This window comes from Neovison vison, chromosome 10, assembly GCF_020171115.1.
Source record: "Neovison vison isolate M4711 chromosome 10, ASM_NN_V1, whole genome shotgun sequence".
NCBI lineage: Eukaryota > Metazoa > Chordata > Mammalia > Carnivora > Mustelidae > Neogale > Neogale vison.
In genome coordinates this window covers 13,002,480-13,021,766 of record NC_058100.1, presented here as the reverse complement: position 1 = coordinate 13,021,766, position 19,287 = coordinate 13,002,480, and the positions used below count along the sequence as shown (strand labels likewise).

The following is a 19,287-nucleotide window of genomic DNA, read 5'->3' as shown; positions in this document are numbered from 1 at the left end:
CACCTGGATGGCTCAGTCAGTTGAGCATCTACCTTCTGCTCAGTTCATGAACCCAGGGTTCTGGGATCGAGCCCCACATGAGGCTCTCTGCTCTGTGGGGAGTCTGTTTCTCCCTCTTCCTCTTCACCCCTGACCCTACTCATGCTCCCTCTCTCTCTCTCAAATAAATAAATAAAATCTTTAAAACAATAAAATAAAATAATTTACCAAGCCTTTGAAATTGACCATTTACAAATTTTAATTGACAATGTATGATCATACAGGAATTGCCACTGTCACAAGAAAGAAATTAAACATTACATAGATTATGTCCCACAAGCTTTTCGAAGAGCGAGTGATCATTTTAACATCTGTGCCGTCTGGCCAGTGAAATAAAAGACAACTGGTGTGTGGTATTATCTTGTGGCTGTGGAAGAGGGAATAGGTTACTGGCTCTTACCAGGAGAGAAGCTATATATTCAACCCTTTCATTGAAACAAGACCACAGAACTGCCTGCTCTTTAGGAGTGAATGTCCCACAGCAGAAAGAACACTCAGAGGCAGCTAGAACGGCTACATCTATGGGAATCGGAACAAACTCATGAATTTTTGACACCTGCTCTACCATTGACAGAACCAGGCAACCATTCCTGAACAGTAGTGTGCGTTTTGAAGAGGATACTCGAGCTTAATTTTAAAAGGCCTTCTTTCCCTTTGTTGTTTTTAAAGATTTTTCTTGTATGTTCTTTGGCAACAAAGAATTCAAATATGCTGAGAAATATCAGAGATGAGAAGAAAAATGGGACCAGGGAGTGGAAGGAGACACTCTTCAGGAAAAGGTGGGTTCGCTGACAACAAGAATCTGTCTGTGGGTGACAGTCTGAAGGAGGAGAGGAGGATTGAGGGCCTGCAATGGGGACACAGCAAGGGAAAGCTAGAGAGGCCAGGCTTAGGGAGGCGGCAGAATGGGTGGGGATGTATTAGAGCTCTTAGTAGTCTAGCGGTGACTATCTCATTACGGTGGGAGGAGGGTGTGGGAGAAGATGAGTGACTCATTTTAAGTAAAGGGAGATAGCGTTTGATGTAGGGAGGATCAAGGAGACTAAAGATGTAGTACTAAGTATCGAATTAAAAAAAAACAAACCATTATACAGAAATCCCCAGTAAAGCTATCCTTCCTTTCCATTTAGAAAACAGAATGAACAGAATGAACTCACATTGACTGCTTTGGAAAGAGGAAATCACAGAGAGGGCAAAAGCAGGACTGAAATATATATACATAAAGGGTCTGGCACCAATCAGACACCTTCAGCAAGTCTTATGTTAGATGATCTGATTATGAATTTGACCAAAAGAAAGTAATTTTTAATAAAGCTGCGTAGTAATTACAATGCGGTTCAATAAATTATTCTCCGCACTTTTCTAAAAGTTTGAACTATTTCAGATGTTCTTAAATAAAAAGAAGAAAAGAAATTGTAAGTATAAAAGACACACATGGTCTTGCAAATTCAGATAATCCCACTGGGGAAGTGTTTAAGTAATTGATTTTGAGTAACTTTGGCCTGAAAGTGAAGTCTTACTGCTTTCCCAAGTAATCTGGGGACTGAATGAGAATGCAGATGGTGTGATGGAAAATTTTAAAGACTTGACCCAAAATGCTCTATTCTTTTATTTCACCTTGTTGACTTGAACAAAATAAATCTCCATGTCCATACTTTCAAGAAGCATCTGTTTCTTGTGGATATACAAGGTCTAAAAATGCATAGCATATGTGTAAGTTGCACCAAGAAATATGGCCACAATGAACTCAGGTAAACCTCAGACGTATCTACCTCAAAAGGCTTGTGCCTACAGGTTTGTGTGAAATGGGTTTGGGAAAGACCACGTTCACACCAGGTATCATTAGTGCCATCATTTCTACTCAATTCGATTTCTGTTCTATTGTCTTCTCTAGCTTTTACAAGAAACTTAGGGAAGAGGAACTCAAAGCCTGCACTCAGTCAAGGTTCCTTACCCACATGCCTCCCTTCAGCTTCAACCAAAGAGTTTCACTGGTTTCAAGTAGTTGTTTTGCTACTTTGCTGACAATATATAGTAACTTGTTTACTGTAACTCATACCTTCTTTTCCCTAACAAGTGACTTTTTGGTTTACCCATTTCTGCACCTCATAAGAGATGACTCATATTCTCCACTAGCCACATCATCAAAAAGTCTTAATCAAAACCATGTTATTGCAATGTGAGTTTTCTGGGTTAGTTAACTTTCTCAGATTTATATATTCCCATTGGATGTAATTCTTACATAAGTCACCTACTGTTTGCTTATGTAGGGTTAACTGTTCCTTTACCCTAATGTCTATATTCAACTTCCTTTAACCACAATTATATTTTACCTTTCCAGAAAACATATTTCCTTTCAATATCCAAATGATGAAAATGTCTCTGTATTATTTTTTTCAGAGGAAATTCTTATCTCCCCAAAGTGTTGGATGACACATTTGAAGAAAGGATTGGAAATGTATTCTAGTAGAATTTTCATTGACATCAGATAAGTTCAGGCTTACAATTCAACTGAAAGACAGTTTGCATATTTTAGTTCTCAAGTCATTATTTAAATCTTTAACAATAGTCATCCTTCATAATGTAGAACCAAAGGAATAACATTATTTATTTAATCTGTCCTAGTATTATTTAACAATTTCAAAGCAGGTTTTTAGGAATTCTTTTTTCTTCTTATGTATTGATGCTTGTGCTATCCTTAATGAGCAATCCTTGCTTGAGAGAGTTTTGAGTGAGAGATGGACGCACGTAGCATGCCTTTTCTCCTTCTCCTCTCCACTTCTCACTTCTAAATGAAGATTTGAGAGGAGAAGGGAGTTGGGGGAAATTGGAAGGGGAGGTGAATCATGAGAGACTATGGACTCTGAAAAACAATCTGAGGGGTTTGAAGTGGCGGGGGGATGTGGGAGGTTGGGGTACCAGGTGGTGGGTATTATAGAGGGCACGGATTGCATGGAGCACTGGGTGTGGTGAAAAAATAATGAATACTGTTTTTCTGAAAATAAATTAATTAATAAAAAAAAAATAAAAAAAATAAATGAAGATTTGCCCAGATTTCAGTTCCCAAAAGAAATGAATTTTCCAAAGGCACAAGGGTTTGATCACTTTATTTGTACCACTTTCCAGAAAGAAGAAAGTGTCTAATAGAAATATTAATCTAATGCTGCTGTCACGAATTATCATAATTTCACAACTTAAAACAATACAAATTTAGTGTTTCATAGTTTTATGGGTCAGAAGTCTGAGTGGTCTTGACTGGATTCTCTGCTCAAAGTCTCACAAGCCCAGAATCAAAATGTCACCTGGCTGGGCTCTTATGAGGAAGTTCTGGGAAGAATCCACTTGCAAGATCATTCAGGTAACTGGCAGATTTAAGTGCTTTGTGGTTGTTGGACTGAGGTCCCTAACTCCTTGTGGACTGTCAGGCAGCAATCTTTCTAGAGAGCAACCATATTTCTTGGTTTATGGGAGATCTTCCATTTTCAAACTCAACAGCTGTGGATGAAGACCTCCTCATGTTGTGAATCTCTGTGACCGCCCCTCTGCCCCAACTTCCCTGCATCCCTCTGACTCTAGCAGCTTTGAAGAGCTCATGTGATTGTTTAGGCCTGCCTGGAGAATCCAGGGTAATCTCCCTATTTTAAGGTCCACAGTCCTAATGACACTGGCAAGTTTCCTTTAGCCATTAAACACAACACAGGGAGGGCATATTTCGAAAGGGGGTGTTATTGTGCTCAACACATTGAGAGATGTTATGTGTTTTGTTTTGTTTTGCTTTCATTGTTTTTGTTTTGTTACTGTTTTCTTTCTGTGAACAGAATGGGCATCAGGAGATGAAAACTTGAGAAAAACAGAGTATTTTCTTCTGCTAGTTTAGCTGCCAAGAAAACAAAGAAACAAACAAAAAACCCAAAACTCTAAAACAACCAAAAACATCAGCTAGGTAAATTAGTAAATTTGAGGGGCCCTGTCTCTTTATGACATTTTAAGAGACAGAAGTTCACTTAGCATGTGCATTCCTGAAATCCAGATCATTTTGGTAGTGCTTTCTCTTAATGATACATCTTTGTATAATACTGTGTTAAGACCTATCAGCCTTGGGGTGCCTGGGTGGCTCAGTGGGTTAAGCCACTGCCTTCGGCTCGGGTCATGATCTCAGGGTCCTGGGATCGAGTCCTGCATCGGGCTCTCTGCTCAGCAGGGAGCCTGCTTCCTCCTCTCTCTCTCTGCCTGCCTCTCTGCCTACTTGTGATCTCTCTCTGTTAAATAAATAAAAATCTTTAAAAAAAAAAAAAGACCTATCAGCCTTATTTTCCAACTTTTTAGGAGAGATTTGAAGCAATAAATTATGTGAGACTATAGTAAAAAACTCATTCTTTTTGGTTGAGGGGATATTTTTGATTGAAGAAAAGTCATTTTTACGTGCCATATGTGGTACTGTATAGGTGTGCACACTGTATAGGTGTGCTGTAAGCTAATGTCTGGGAAAGTTCAGCCTGGATTTGAAGATGGTAGAAAGGAAGTTTGTGCATATTGAGCATTCCTACCTCAGCTCTTGTCAAGCGTCCAAGGATCTGAGTGTGGCTTAGGGGAAAGAGGAAACTGAGTAAATCCTTGCCTTCTATCCCTCATGGGGATGTGTCCATGGTGGAGAGATTGGTCAGAAGCCCTGAGGGGCAGGAATTTGCTAGTTTAGGGAAGGAGTCTGGAACTAGGAGCTCCCTGGCATTTAGCTTCCCCTTGCCCTGCTCCCTGTTGGGTATACCCACGCAGCATGGGCTCAGGTTCAGCCTCCAGATCTTGACATCCAGATTGTTCATACTTATGGAACTCCCCTTTATCTGCAGCACCTCCGACTTTTCTATTTATGTTCATGGGCTTCCCATGGCATGGCTTACTATAAGTACTATTAGGAAATGGAACTAGCAATTATGTGGAACCTACTAGATGCCATGTACTGTTAACATACATTACAGAGCTACATTCAGTCTTTAAAACCATCTTATAAGGCTATGAGAAAGGTATTTTTAATTTCCTCACAATGAAATTGAGATTCAGAGGATCAGCAATCTGTTCAAGTCACATAAATGTCAAATAGAATTAGTATGATTTGAACCCAGAAATATAAACGGTATGAGATTGCCTGGCATCTTAGACATCCACGATACTAGGATAAACTGTAAGCTTTAGGTAAAGAAGCCATTAAAAACATTCCTTATCTCACGCATAACTGTCATTCTTGTCAAATGGGCAGCTTACAGCAGATCTCATCTACTTAACTGGTTCCTCAGACTTTGGTTTTTGAGGCATTTCTAAGATTTTGAACTTATTTTTTCTTTATGAATTTTAAAACATTGACTATTTGCAATAATGGGGATTTCCACTACTCTAGTTGAGTTCTTTTTCTGGGCAACTTTGGAACACAAGGGGTTAATCTGCTCCTCAATTTGCCTATATGCTGCCTTTCTGCACAGCAGGGAGTCTGCACCCCCTTCCCCAAGGGAGACAGGCTCAGCAGCATTGAGATTAACTGGGAGCTAGATGCAGGCAAGTAGCCACACCAGAGTGATAAGCATCCTGGTTCTGACGGAACACTTAGAAATCGTTTTAACTTTTCCAGACCTAATGCAGTTCAAGATGTGGGGGTGGGAGGTCTTCTCGTGGGTTATACAAATAGCTTCACTCCAGCAACTCCTCTTCACCTAAGATTAGAAACAGTTGCACTAACTGGGGAGAGGGGTCCCGGTCATATCAAACTGACTATCACATGATCTGCGTTTACTCTTAAACACGGGGGTTTTTTATTTGTTTGTTTTGATGACTGCATGGCTTGGCTTATGGTTGTCAGTCTGTTAGAAAATACTGTCTCTCACAGAAAGGCTCTGTAGGTACGGTCTGCCCTGCGGACTGCACAGTCTTTGGCTACTTAGTTAGGAACCATCTAGCATCGGTCTTTCTGTTTACATGGGGCCATGATAAGAAGTGAGGCTGACAGACTCCAGTCCGTTTCTGCAGATGAGGATGCTGAGCACATTTTAGAGACCTTCATGACAGTCTGTGGTATTCCCAAGCCTCGAGAGTGCCCAGCAGTACAGGTATTTCTAAGAGAATGGGTAAAGCAAGGAGGAGGGTAGAAATGGTATTTAGCTGCCACATACTAGGACAGCCACAGACTTGTTAAAACACCAAAATGCTTTTGTAACAGCTGGAACATAGTTTCCAGGATGGGTCCTCCAACTACCTTCTCTGGGCACCCTGGTTCCTCTGCGGCTCAGCCATTAGCCAGCTCTGGTGTTAACTATTTTAAATATTGTCACTGAAGAAGGGGAAAGTCTTTCAAGGTTTTCTCTGGTTGTGGGCAGGGATTTGGGAAGCAGAGCCTCAACCTATTTCATCCAAAGGAAAAAGCCTGGGTCTGGGCCCTGCTAAAAACCACCACAGGGTGCCTTTCCAATAGTCCACTGAGCCACTCCCATGATAACTCCTGAATGTGTATTCACTGTGTTGGAAAGAATTTAAGGGGAACCGGGCATCTTCATGAAGTGTTTTAAACCTCGGCGCCTTCTCATCACCCAGAGGTGGTTGCAGAATTCTGAGTCCTTTTATTTTATCAGCAGTTGGGAAGGCCCTAGTAGGTGGATAAAGCAGGTTTCAAGGAAAATTCCATTATGAAATTCAACCAGGTGGCCCAATATTAGGCCAACAATTCACACGTGGGCATCTGAAGTCACACGCCTGGTTCAAATGTCCGGGTGACTGCATAGGGCTGTTCTCTTGAGTTTAACAAGAATATGCTTCAGAATCAGGCATACTTCAGAAGAAATTTTGTTCTCTCCATCACTAGCTCTGTGATCTCTGTCAGATTATGTAATTTGTCTGAGTCTCAGCCTTAGAATATGGACAATGAGAATAATATATCACTCTTAGGGTTGTTCTGAAAATGCTGGTTTTTCCTTCTGTTCATAAGGTAAGAATCCCCTGAAAATTAGGCCGTGCAGCACTCTGGTACTTTATCATTGCACAGGATAAGACAGTACCCAAAGGTAAGGTAACTGGTCTGCCTAACTCTCCTGCATCTTAGAGCCTTGCTCATTTTAGACCAGTCCTACCTGGATCATGTCACTCTCTCACCCCTACTTTCTTCTTGGCACGTATATGTTTAGACTTCCAGTGAGCTGGTGGGCTCTACTTGATTACATGTCTATTTAGGGCTTCTTTAATCTTTCATGTGTTTGAGTTTTCTTGCCTTTTATGTCAGAAACTACTTAAGGCTAGAAGCATGAGGCTTCTAGAGAAGACCAAGAGCCCTTGGCCATCAGTGTTGGTGACTAATAGAATGACCCATGTGCTATGGTATGAATATTTGTGTCTTGCCCGAATTCATATGTTTAAATCCTAACCTCTCACAGGATGGTATCAGGGGTGAAAGCGTGGGCGAGTCCTAGGTGCTTTGAGGCCTCTGCCTTTATAAAGAGTTTCTAGAGAGCTCCCTTGCCTCTTCCGCCACATGAGGACAAAGCAAGAAGTCAGGAGACTGTAACCCAGAAGGTGGCCTTCACCAGACTCAACCGTGCCGGTTCCCTGATCTCCAGAACTGTGAGAAATAAGTTTCTGCTGTTTATAAATTATCCAATCTATGGTATTTCTATTAGAGCAGTCCAAATGGATTAAAGGTTCTGTCCAGCCTAGATGTAGCTCACCATTCTCTTCCCAGAGATCACTGGATTGAGAACTACAATTGATCAGAGCCCATGGCACTTATGGATCCCTCCCAGGGCTAGATCTCTGCTGCCTTATTTACTCCCACGCCACACTTGGAAATGGAAGGTGCCATTATCTTCACTTTGCTGTGGAAGAAATGTCACTCATCCAAGGTCAGATGGCAGAGACTTGGACCTTGTTTAGCTTGTCTCTAGACACCAGACTTATTTTTTTTTTTAAAGATTTTATTTATTTATTTGACAGAGAGAAATCACAAGTAGGCGGAGAGGCAGGCAGAGAGAGAGAGAGAGAGAGGGAAGCAGGCCCCCTGCTGAGCAGAGAGCCCGATGCGGGACTCGATCCCAGGACCCTGAGATCATGACCTGAGCCGAAGGCAGCGGCCCAACCCACTGAGCCACCCAGGTGCCCCCTTATTTAAGTTTTTATCTTGCCATCTCTATAACCCCCGACATGCCTTTCTTCTAAAGCTGTTCAAATGGCAGCTCGTTACTGGGGTGAAGCTCTGATGGGTGAAATGATATCAATTATGAGGGCAGCACATGGTTTGAGAGGCTAATCCTGGTCATCCAGAGTATTGCAAAAGAGACGTTCGAGAAGGTAATGATTAATGCACAAGGAGTATAAGTCTAATGACACTCAGCAGGAGTGGTTGGGAAATGAAAGTTACATCCAGGAAACCTTCAAATCAGACTATATGTTACCATATGATGGCCTTAAAGGTGGAATCTGATTGAGACATGAGAGTAACAGATTTTTGTTAACTGATCTTTAAACTCCCTGCTGAGTGTCCTGTGTATACAATGCACAAGTTGAATACAGACACACAGGATTCAGAGAAGTGAGAGAAGCAGACAAAGAAAAGCCATGCTCTTTTCTTTGTAAGTGTCTATGAAATCCCTGGATCTGAAGCAACATATTCTGAGGGAGGAGGCAACCTGGCACCGAATCCCAGCCAGGTCATTCTTTAGATGTCGGACCTTGACAGAATCACTTAAACCATCTGGACCTCAGGTTTACTCATCTGTAAAATGAGACTAATAATAGCCAGCCCCTCCCTGAGCTACTGTGTGTACCAAAGGAGGTACTATTTATAGAACGAGCAATGTCCATGCTCTGTACACGGCAGGTGGTTCCCCTCTCTTACTCCGCCATTCACATGTGGAAATAGAAGTGGACTGACCAGATCCTATATGGGAGATGAATGGGAACAAAACTCAAGACGACTGGTATCATTTTCTTCAACATGCATACGGACAAATGCACATAAGGAGTGTGTGACAGGACAGGAAGCTAAGAATTGCATCCAAGGACAACAAGCCCTGGGGTGCTTTCACTATTTAAAAAAAAAAAAAAAGAAAAGAAAAGAAAAAAAAAGCTACATTGTTTATTCTGGAAAGTCACTTAGGGCTAAAGTGTTACCCCTATGGTCATAATTTTGCGTTGGGTCACGGAGATCTATGCATGCATCTGAGGGATCGAATTTTCCCTAGCAGTGTTGAAAAAAGACGCACAAATAAACTTATGTCTCTATCACAGGCTGTAGCCTTCCGTATTCATCAAAGCAAGAATGGTGAGTGTTAAATCGCTATGTGTTTGACAGCTATTTCTCAGGAACAACTGGTGAGGAGTTTGGGCCCAGAGCTGGCCTGCCCTCCAGACTTAGATACCACTCCCATTATAGGATTTCGCTGGAGCTAATCATTTACATAAAAGAAGAGGAAAACTAAGGCTTAGCCAAAAACAGCCCCCAAGTCCACCCCCACCCCTGCTGCCATAAAGCTGATATAGCAACTGGGATTAACATGTAACCTGAACCAAGGGAGTTTTTGCAAATAAGATGAAAGCTGCCATTTAAGGTTTTTCAATGGCACCAACTGGATTAGATTTGCTCCCGAGCCAGGCGTCTTTTGACAATCCCTGGGAACTGTGTCTACTTACTGGAAGGCAGAGTTGATGCATGCAAAGTCAATTAAAAAGCTAAATGCATAAAAGACAGTGGCTCGACACGTTTCATGGTAAGCATTTTCCAAACAACCCTGGCTTTATTTATTGGAGCTTTTTATGCAGAGAAGTGGCAGCGTGAGCAGTGATTTGAAACTGAAATCTGCAAATCAAGGACTAAAAACAACTGAATGTAGAGGATCAGAGAAATCCTACACCAGCAGAAATGTTTCTGTGAATCATACCTCAATCTTATGCAGGACTTTTATTTTTTTAATGAGATCCTTTATATTGATATTTGAGTATGAGTGTAGTGTGTGTGATGTTAAAATCTTAGCTTCCCATACTTTGTGTCATTTCTTGCCAACTGTATCCCCTTTTTGCAAGTGCCACATGAGTAATACCTTTGTTGTCAGGGGAAACGCTGGTTGAGCTGAGGTTTCTATCCACGATGCTGGTTATTTTTGTCTTGGAGGATCTGTTGCCTGCCTGTAGTATCCTCATGGACTAAGCCCTTGGACCATATGTCCCTCTGTATTCTACACATTAGAGATTCCTTATAGGTAAAGTTTGTTCAGTGGGAGCTGTAACAAATGCCCTTGAAAAGATTCCATTAGGTTTCAGGAGAAAAGAAGGTCTGAAAGGAGTAAATGATTTACTGAGTGCCTTTTAAATATCACAGACATAGGCATACTGCTAGGTCTTCTTCACGGATATTTCATAAAGGTCCTAAGAATAAAACATCAACTCTGTGTGTCTAGGAACTTATAATGATCTCAATTTGTCATGTTGCTTTCAAAATACAACTTGGCAATATTTTAGTTAACACATTTCTTTGAATTTATAATCTTCTACTTTTTATAATGTTGCATATCCATCTTAAGTAAATGGTAAAATGTGTTTCCTATAAAGTCGGACTGTTAATACTAAATTCAAATTATGTTCATTGCAACATTGTATAAAAAACTCTGATAAATCCTTTGACTGATGTTTTAGGCAGTTACTCCTGGTCAGCCCTGATTTTCTGTAAATTAGTTCTCTTATCTCAAAGCCTGTGGCTTACCTTTGTGTCTCTAAACCTGGAACAATATAGAGTCCTGGAGAAAGATGATATTTCACTCAGTTCCTTTTTCTCTTAGTTCGAGTAAGTTCAGACTTTCTGGTCCTTTTCCTATCACTCAACACGGTTAGCAAATCTGAGATTAAAGAGCAACGTGGAACTAAATTATTCTGAAAGCTTTTAAGAACTCCTGCAGCAGACTTAACTTCATATATCCTTTGTCCAGCTTTTACCATATGCTCATATCTTAGCCAATACCTGGCAAGGAGGGTGAGATTACCATCAGGTACAATTACAGGTGGGGTGGACATTCATCAGACTCGCTTTCTTTTAACAAGGAGGAAGGTGACAGATGTGTGTTGTGTGAGTGACCAACAGTGTCTGTTACAGTCTGCCTATGACTCAGGGCCAGCCAATCAAAATCTTATATTCAGGGATGTTTATCAGGTCTCTTAGCACCAGAAAAGACCATGTGATGTTGCTTAGACTTCTGGAACTCATGTGACCGTTCCTTCTCTTTAGGCATGAATCCGAAAGGGTCTAAGTTCTGAAGCTACTGCCATCATCTTGCCTCAGGTGGAAATAAACCCGTTAATTATTCTGTACGGAGCACAAAATCCTAAGACAGAGTTCTAAGTGCTTTCTGGGCCTTAACTTATTTAATCTTCATGATAACCTATCAACTATACTTGCCTGCGGCTCTTGGCTCTACTGGCTTTCTGAACCTACGCGATGAAAGGAAGAACCGAGAAATAGAAACCAAATTCTAACTCTGTCATTTGAACTCTGACATTTGTCATGCTTAGAAATTTCCATTCCTTGAGGCAATAACACATTCTACCATTTAGGCAGGGTTTGGTTGACTTTTCTGTCACTTGCAACTAAAAGAGTGTGAAATGACACAGAAACCACTCACCAAAGCCTTTCAGTGCAACACTAGGAAACTGAGGCCCATGGTTTAATGTACTTGCTGAAAATGACACAGTTAATTTGTGAAGTGGGAATATGTGTCCTAGACTTCTGGTCAAATGTTCTTTTCTCATTAACAATGATAATTGATGGGGCACCTGGGTGGCTCAGGGGGTTGGGCCTCTGCCTTGGGCTCGGGTCATGGTCCCAGGGTCCTGGGACCGAGCCCTGCATCCGGCTCTCTGCTCAGTGGGGAGCCTGCTTCCCCCTCTCTCTCTGCCTGCCTCTCTGCCTACTTGAGATCTCTGTCTGTCAAATAAATAAATAAAATCTTTAAAAAAAATGATAATTGACATTTGTTGTATGCTTCTTATGGGCTGCACTCTTGGACATACTATTCCCAATTCCCTCCTCAGCAATCCCCAGAGGCAGCCATTCTCATTTGACAGAGAAGGAATCTGAGACATAGAAAGATACACGACTTGCCTAAGGTTGCTCAAATCCTGAGAGGGGATTCGGACTTAGCTGTGTGACCCGAGGGCCTGAGAACTTACTGCTGGGGCCTCTCCTGCTTCTGATGGTGCGCTGCTCACAGTTGCTGTCTATACTCTGAGTATAAAGCAATGACCCTGACATGGATTTCATGGGGTATCATGGTCCTTTATTTCGCATTTCGCAGAAAGGGCTATATACATTCTAACCTGAAGGTTGTTTCTGTTTTTGTTTTTGTTTTAAATTGCAGTTCCTCTAAATCAGCATTGCTTTATGTTGATACCCCATAATAAGTATTAATGTATCCTTTCCTGCAAAGCTTTTACTTAATTTTTTTAAAAGGTTTTATTTATTTATTTGACAGAGATCACAAGTAGGCAGAGAGAGAGAGAGGAGGAAGCAGGCCCCCAGCTGAGCAGAGAGCCCAACTCAACCCCAGGACCCTGGGATCATGATCTGAGTTGAAGGCAGAGGCTTTAACCCACGGAGCCACCCAGGTGTCCCACACTTAATTTTTATTCATATTGTGCAAGGAGCCACATGGTTCAGAAAAAAGGTAATGGTGCTTTTAGCCAGAATATATGGGCTTTCGTCTTGGTTTTCTCCATTAACATCATTTTGATTTGATTTTATTTTTTTAAAAGATTTTATTTATTTATTTGATAGACAGAGATCACAAGTAGGCAGAGAGGCAGGCAGAGAGAGAGGAGGAAGCAGGCTCCCCGCTGAGCAGAGAACCCGATGCAGGGCTCAGTCCCAGGACCCTGGGATCATGACCTGAGCTGAAGGCAGAGGCTTTAACCCACTGAGCCACCCAGGCGCCCCCATCATTTTGATTTTAAGTTGCTACTTAAATACTAAGCCTTTGATTTTTCTCCCTGAAAAATGCAAATAATATGTACATCTTATCTACTTCAGAGTTGTTTTGATTTGAAAATTTGTAAATAGTGATTTAATATAAGAGGTTATATTTTAGGGGCACCTGGGTAGCTTGGTTGGTTGAGTGTCCTACTCTGGATTTTGGCTCAGGTCATGATCTCAGGGTCATGAGACTGAGCCTCATGTCGGGCTCTGCGCTGGGTGTGGGGCCTACTTGAGATTCTCTTTCTCCCTCTCTATCTCCCTCGCCTCTCACAAACATGCTCTCTCTCTTACTGTTGTTTATGTAATTGCTAGGAGTTGGGAAGTAGAGGCATTTGCATAAAAGGAAAAGGAGAAAAAAGAAACCCTATTTTTCCTAGTTGAGTGAATTGCTAGAGCTCAGAGCCTAGCATGTAATCCTACTCATGCCAAGTTGGAGGAAAAGAGAATAAACATATTCATTTGACATTTCCCATTGGCACCAACTGGATTAAGCAGCTCATCCAACAGTAGATATTTTTTCCCAGGAGTGGCAACCGCCTCTTCCAAATATAATATGCAAATATGGAAAGTTTCAAATGTCAGGAGGAAATACAAATGGGGAGATAAATCCAAACGTCTTGATTGGCAATCTTGGAAACTATAGTTTTCTCTTCGTTCACAAAGGAAAACCAGTTATCTCTGGGCAAGTACCTTCCACAGGTCTCCAGGCCAGGCCTGGTATCCTGGCACAGCTTCTTGTTCATGATCACTTTGGCAGAGACCCAGTTGTGGAAATGGTGGTAATATCAGGGCTGGTGTAGGTAGATGTATTCTTCCTCTCCCAACTCCGTTTCACTACCCCTTCACCTTCACCCCCGCATGCCCATATCCTTTCCCTTACGCGTACCAGCTGGCTACCATATCCAGGACTCACAGTCAGTTGTGACCATCTTTAAAACACTACCACCAATGTCAGTGTCAAGCTCATTGTCTTCACGCTCCTCACCAGCCCCTTCATCGTCATCATCATTCCTGACATTTCCATGAAAGTGCTCCCTAGTTTACAAAGTGCTTTCCTATGAAATCTTTATAATAAACTTGCATGGTGAGTAATGTTAGGATGTCTGGCTTAATGCAAAGAGGGAATAATCTCTAGTTGAAAGACCTTTGCTCAAGCTCTGGCTCAGCTCAGGGAAGTTCAACACACACAGGTTAAGCACCGCTTCACAACGGGAGCTGTGCCTGGAGCCTGGAGTTCTCTGACCTGCAAAACAGCTCACATCCCCAGGGAGCCTGTGAGTTACCTCTCCTGCCCCTCATGATGCTGACCACTTTGTGTTAAACCAGTGATGCTCACCCTTGAGTTCTAGGGCCTCAAGGTATTCACAAAGGTGGAACCAGGGTCCTGAAATTATGGTCAATATTTCAAGATTATAACCTTTACCATGGAAATGGAACCTTCACTCTGGAAAAGACTGAGCAGGCTAAGTCAAATATAAAAAAGATTGCCCTCCCCACAAAAAAAAAAAAAAAAAAAAAAATTTCCCAGGCAAATTCCCACGTGGGATAGATGTTTCTGAGGTCTGGCTCTGCAGGGAGGCTTTCCATCTGACCAGAATAAAGAGAGTTCACTTATCACAGGACATAAATTCAGAGCTTCCCTGAAGGTGTCTGTCCAATCTGCTGCTGCTGTTTTCTCCAGCTCTTTCGGTCCATACTGCTGAAAATTCCCCAAACTGCCTAAAATTGTGGTGCTCTCTGAAGTCTGCTTTCTGCACACAAGCCACATCATTCCCAATTTTGTTCTGAATTTGCAACACAAATGTGTTTGCAGATCTGAATACTAGCTCTCTAGAGGCTGCCAGGGATTTCTGTTTAGGGAAACTAAGAAGCTTCTGAAAACTGAAGGGTCCGTTGAAAACTTTGTTTCAGAAGTCCACCAATATCCATGCTACAAATCCTCTTTAAGTGAACAGTGTTGATGATTGGTGGCGGGGGGGCGGGGGGGCTAAAGGTGGAGGTTTTTACCCAGGTTCAAATACCAGAGCCAAATACCAGCTCTGGGTGGAAAATGGTGCCATTCCACCCCAGGTCCTAGCCCCAGCACAGACCTAAGCAAGCACCAGCCCTGGAACACATACCCATTGAAGACTCTCCCCTGCCCTCCTACTTGCTAACAGGCTTTAGATCTCACTTACAGATGGACGGAAGCTACTTCTGTGGATTCCAGTCCAATGTGCTGTTTGTTGGAGTAAAAAAATTATTCCAGCCGTAAAGTAAATTCCTTGTCAACTTTTAATGAGCGGTTCATAGAACTTGCAATAAGATGCATCATGGGAAAAGAAAGAAAGTCACCCTGAGGGTGGCACTGTCATGCCAACCCCCGACTGCTTATAAGGCAATGACAGCCAAGCTGGCTCACACAGCACCTAAGAAGAGGCTTTCTTTGCCCTGGCATTGCCTGGGTGAGCAGGAAACAGGAGCCCCTCCGTGGCCGCCCAGTCTTCAGAGCCTAGTACCTTTCTCGGACTCTGTTACTCCAATGGTCACTGCAGAATAAGATCCTAAGAAAACTTGTCCATGAGGGCTGCCTAATATAGACAGCCATAAGAAGCTCTTTAATATTAAAAGCCCTCTATTGTTGGACTAAATGAGAAACACTTAGCCGGGGCCCACTGGGTCCCTGGTCCATATCTATATATCTATGTATCTCTCTATCTATATATATCTCCAAAAAAACTTGTTCTCTCTGGTAAGTAGAATGTTTTTGCCTCTATTTTTAAAAAATATTAGAAAACTCCCAATTCCATGAAAAACAGAATCATTTACTGCAAGCAAAAGTCATGCCTATGAGAGCTTTTCCCCTTCCTCCTCCCACATTTCAACAGCATACTGATATTTTCCAAGTGGTTAAATGGATAATAGAGCAATGCATCTAATTTTTAAAGTTAAGATCAAATTTAAACAGATAAAAAGGCAGAGGCTGTAAGTAAAATGTTGAGGATTATGACATGTATACATAAACATGTAACTAACACCCCGATCAAGATCCAGAATATTTTCATCGTGTCAGGAAGATCTTCATGTCTCCCACCTGCAATTTCAGTGCCATAGTTCATCACTGTTCTGCTATCAGTGTTTTCAGGCTAGTCCACCATCTTAGTGGGGTAAATGGTACCTTACTTTTATTTTAATTTGCATTTCCTCAAGGTGAAATGATACTGTTCTTTCATGTTGCTTATTGAGCATTTGAGTATCTTCCTTTACAACGACTCTGCTCAATCTTCCCCTGGGTATTTGAGAAATTGGGTTGTCTTTTTATTTTATTTTATTATTTTTTAAAAAGATTTTATTTATTTGTTTCAGAGACAGCGATCACAAGTAGACAGAGAGGCAAGCAGAGAGAGAGGAGGAAGCAGGCTCCCCGCTGAGCAGAGAGCCCGATGTGGGGCTCGATCCCAGGACCCTGAGACCATGACCTGAGTCAAAGGCAGAGACTTTAACCCACTGAACCACCCAGATGCCCTGAATTGTATTTTTAATAACTGAATATGTAGGAGCTCTATATATACCATGCCTATAAGTTAATAGCTCAGATATAGGTATTGCAAACTTTTTCTCTCATGGGGGGATTTGCATTTCTATCTTTCCAAAGACTTTTTTTTTTTTTGGATAAGCAGATTATTTCATAGATTTTTATGGAGCTCAATTTATTATTTGTCCTATAGATATCTTTGCTCAGAAAAGGTTTCAATGATACTCTATTTTTTGTTTGTTTGTTTTCCTAGAATCTTCCAGAAGCAATTAAGCGGCACAACTCACCTCCAAAATGCACGTCTCCAGAATACAGCCTCTTCTAAAGGCTGAGATGCCAAGTGGAGCCTTAATGTACAAAGCAAACGTTGAGGGTTCAGTAGCTTCGTGGGTCCTGACCATCAGGGTATCATCATTCCCGGCATGACCAGACTGAGGAGTTTCAAGGCCGTAATTTTGGTGTTATTTTTGGAGATGACTTGGTTTTCTGTAGCTTTGGCTTTCTCTAAGATCAGAGTCATGCTTTGCAGAAAAGGCTGCCAAGCTAAACTTTTCTCTGGGTGAGAAAGCACGTGTTTACCCACGTGCAAACCTGTGCTTTAGTGTCTTTTGCTATCATTGCATCTGTAAAGCCTCTTCCTCAAATATTACTCTTTGCCTCCGTGGAAAAACAGCATCTTTAGCAAAAAAGGACAAGTGAGCAAAGGTTTCCCCCAACACCACGAGAGAGGTAGCATTTAAACATGGAAGTGGCTTGTGTAACCTCCTTTTCTTCGGTTTTAAAATAACAGCTCATAGATTTGCATTTGTTTTTCCTTCTTGACCCTGCGACCCCTGCCCCTGTTTTACTTGAAAAATGCCATCTCATCTTCCACAGGCAAACGCTCAGCCCTGGGCTTCTCCTTCCCATTCCACCAGAGTGGTTTTAGGTAAGTTACCAGTTCTCCAGACTGGTAATTGTTGGATTGAGAAGAAGAAAGGGATTTGCCAGTAATACGTGATTGCTTGGATTTCTCAGTTTCAATTATTTTGATAGCAGTCTAATATTAATTACTACCCACAGTTAGATAGTATGTAGACTATAATACGTAACAGAGGCCCTGGCAATTCTCTAAAAAAAAAGGGCTTGTTTTGATTTTTTGTTGTTCTTGTTTCATAGCCAACTCTGAGTTAAAATACAATAATGTAGACCACCTATTTACCCACCTAAACACTGTGTGTACACATGTGTGTGTCTACATGCACACATCTTGGGGGAAAAAAAATCACTGTTTGAAAACAAAGATGTAACTATATACATTGAGAATTATTGCCAGGAACACAAGAAGAGACATGGTTATGTTACTTGCACTAATGAGAAAAGAACAGTTCCATTAGAAAGATTTTAGAATCCCTGACAAAGTCTTGCTGGACACATGACATGTAGACGGAAATCAATATGAGTATGTATATACCACACAAACACTAATTAAAAATATTTTGTGTTGTTTCCAAAATGATGTTTTCATTAATATTGTTTTCTTTTTTTAAGGGTTTTATTATTTATTTAAGAGAAAGAGAGGATGAGCAGGGTGAGGGGCAGAGGGAGAAGCAGACTCTCCCCATGGAGCAGGGAGCCCAAGGCAGGGCTCGATCCCACAACCTCTGGATCATGACCTGAGCTGAAGGCAGACTCTTCCCCAGTTGAGCCACCCAGGTGCCCCCTTTTTTTTTCTTAATTGCAGAAGAATGCATGTTTACTGTAACATTTTAAACAATACAAAACTGTATTAAAGAATTGTGACCTCTTTTCCCTAATAGTTCCATCGCTGAGGAAACCAGTCTGGTATGTATCTCTTTCTACAAACACATGAAAAGATATGCACACAGAATTTATTACGTTTTGCTGTCTTTTTCTTTGAAACAGAAATTGAATCCTACTACATGTGTATTATCTTAAAATTTGTTGTTGTCATTTATTGATGTATCGAAGATACTTTCTAGGTCTGTATTTGAATTACTCTTTGCAATGGCAGCGTAAAGATGGATTTACTCACTGTATTAGTCTGTTAGGGCCGCCATGACAAAGTGCCACCAGCTGGGTAGCTTAAAGAGTACAACTATTTTCTCACAGTCATGGAGGCTGGATCTAGATACTGGCAGGACTGGTTTCCAGAGAGGTCTCTCATCGCTGTCCTCACATGGCTTTTCCTCTGCACCTTCACATTCTTAGTGCCTCTTCCTCTTTAAAAGGGTGGTAATCCTAGTGGATTAAGGTGCCACCTCATGAGCTCATTTAATCTTAATTACCTCCTTAAAGTCCCTATCTTCAACTACAGTCACATTGGGAGTTAGGGCTTCAACCTATGAATTCTGAGGGACACATTTCAGCTCATAATATTCATCAATTCCTCCAATGGTTGACATACCTGAATTATTGATCAGTTTAGCTGTACCTTACAAAATAATCTTAATTTTTTAAAATATGGTTCACATTCATCATATAAATATATAACATTTAAAAATGCAAAAGATGGTGGGGCACCTGGGTGGTTCAGTGGGTTAAAGCCTCTGCCTTCGGCTCAGGCCCTGATCCCAGGGTCCTGGGATCAAGTCCCACATCAGGCTTTCTGCTCAGCAGCGAGTCTGCTTCCTCCTCTCTCTCTGCCTGCCTCTCTGCCTACTTGTGATCTCTCTCTTTCTATCTAATTGATAAGTAAACATATTTAAAAAAAAAAAAAATGCAAGGGATGGGTGCCTGGGTGGCT

General features: G+C 41.5%; 1 long non-coding RNA gene across 1 annotated transcript in view; it reads right to left on the bottom strand.

The window, feature by feature from the left end:
• The window catches only part of LOC122918427, a 184,226-nt gene that overhangs the window by 565 nt on the left and 164,374 nt on the right, over positions 1–19,287 (bottom strand). The gene's annotated exons all lie outside the window — the stretch shown is intronic.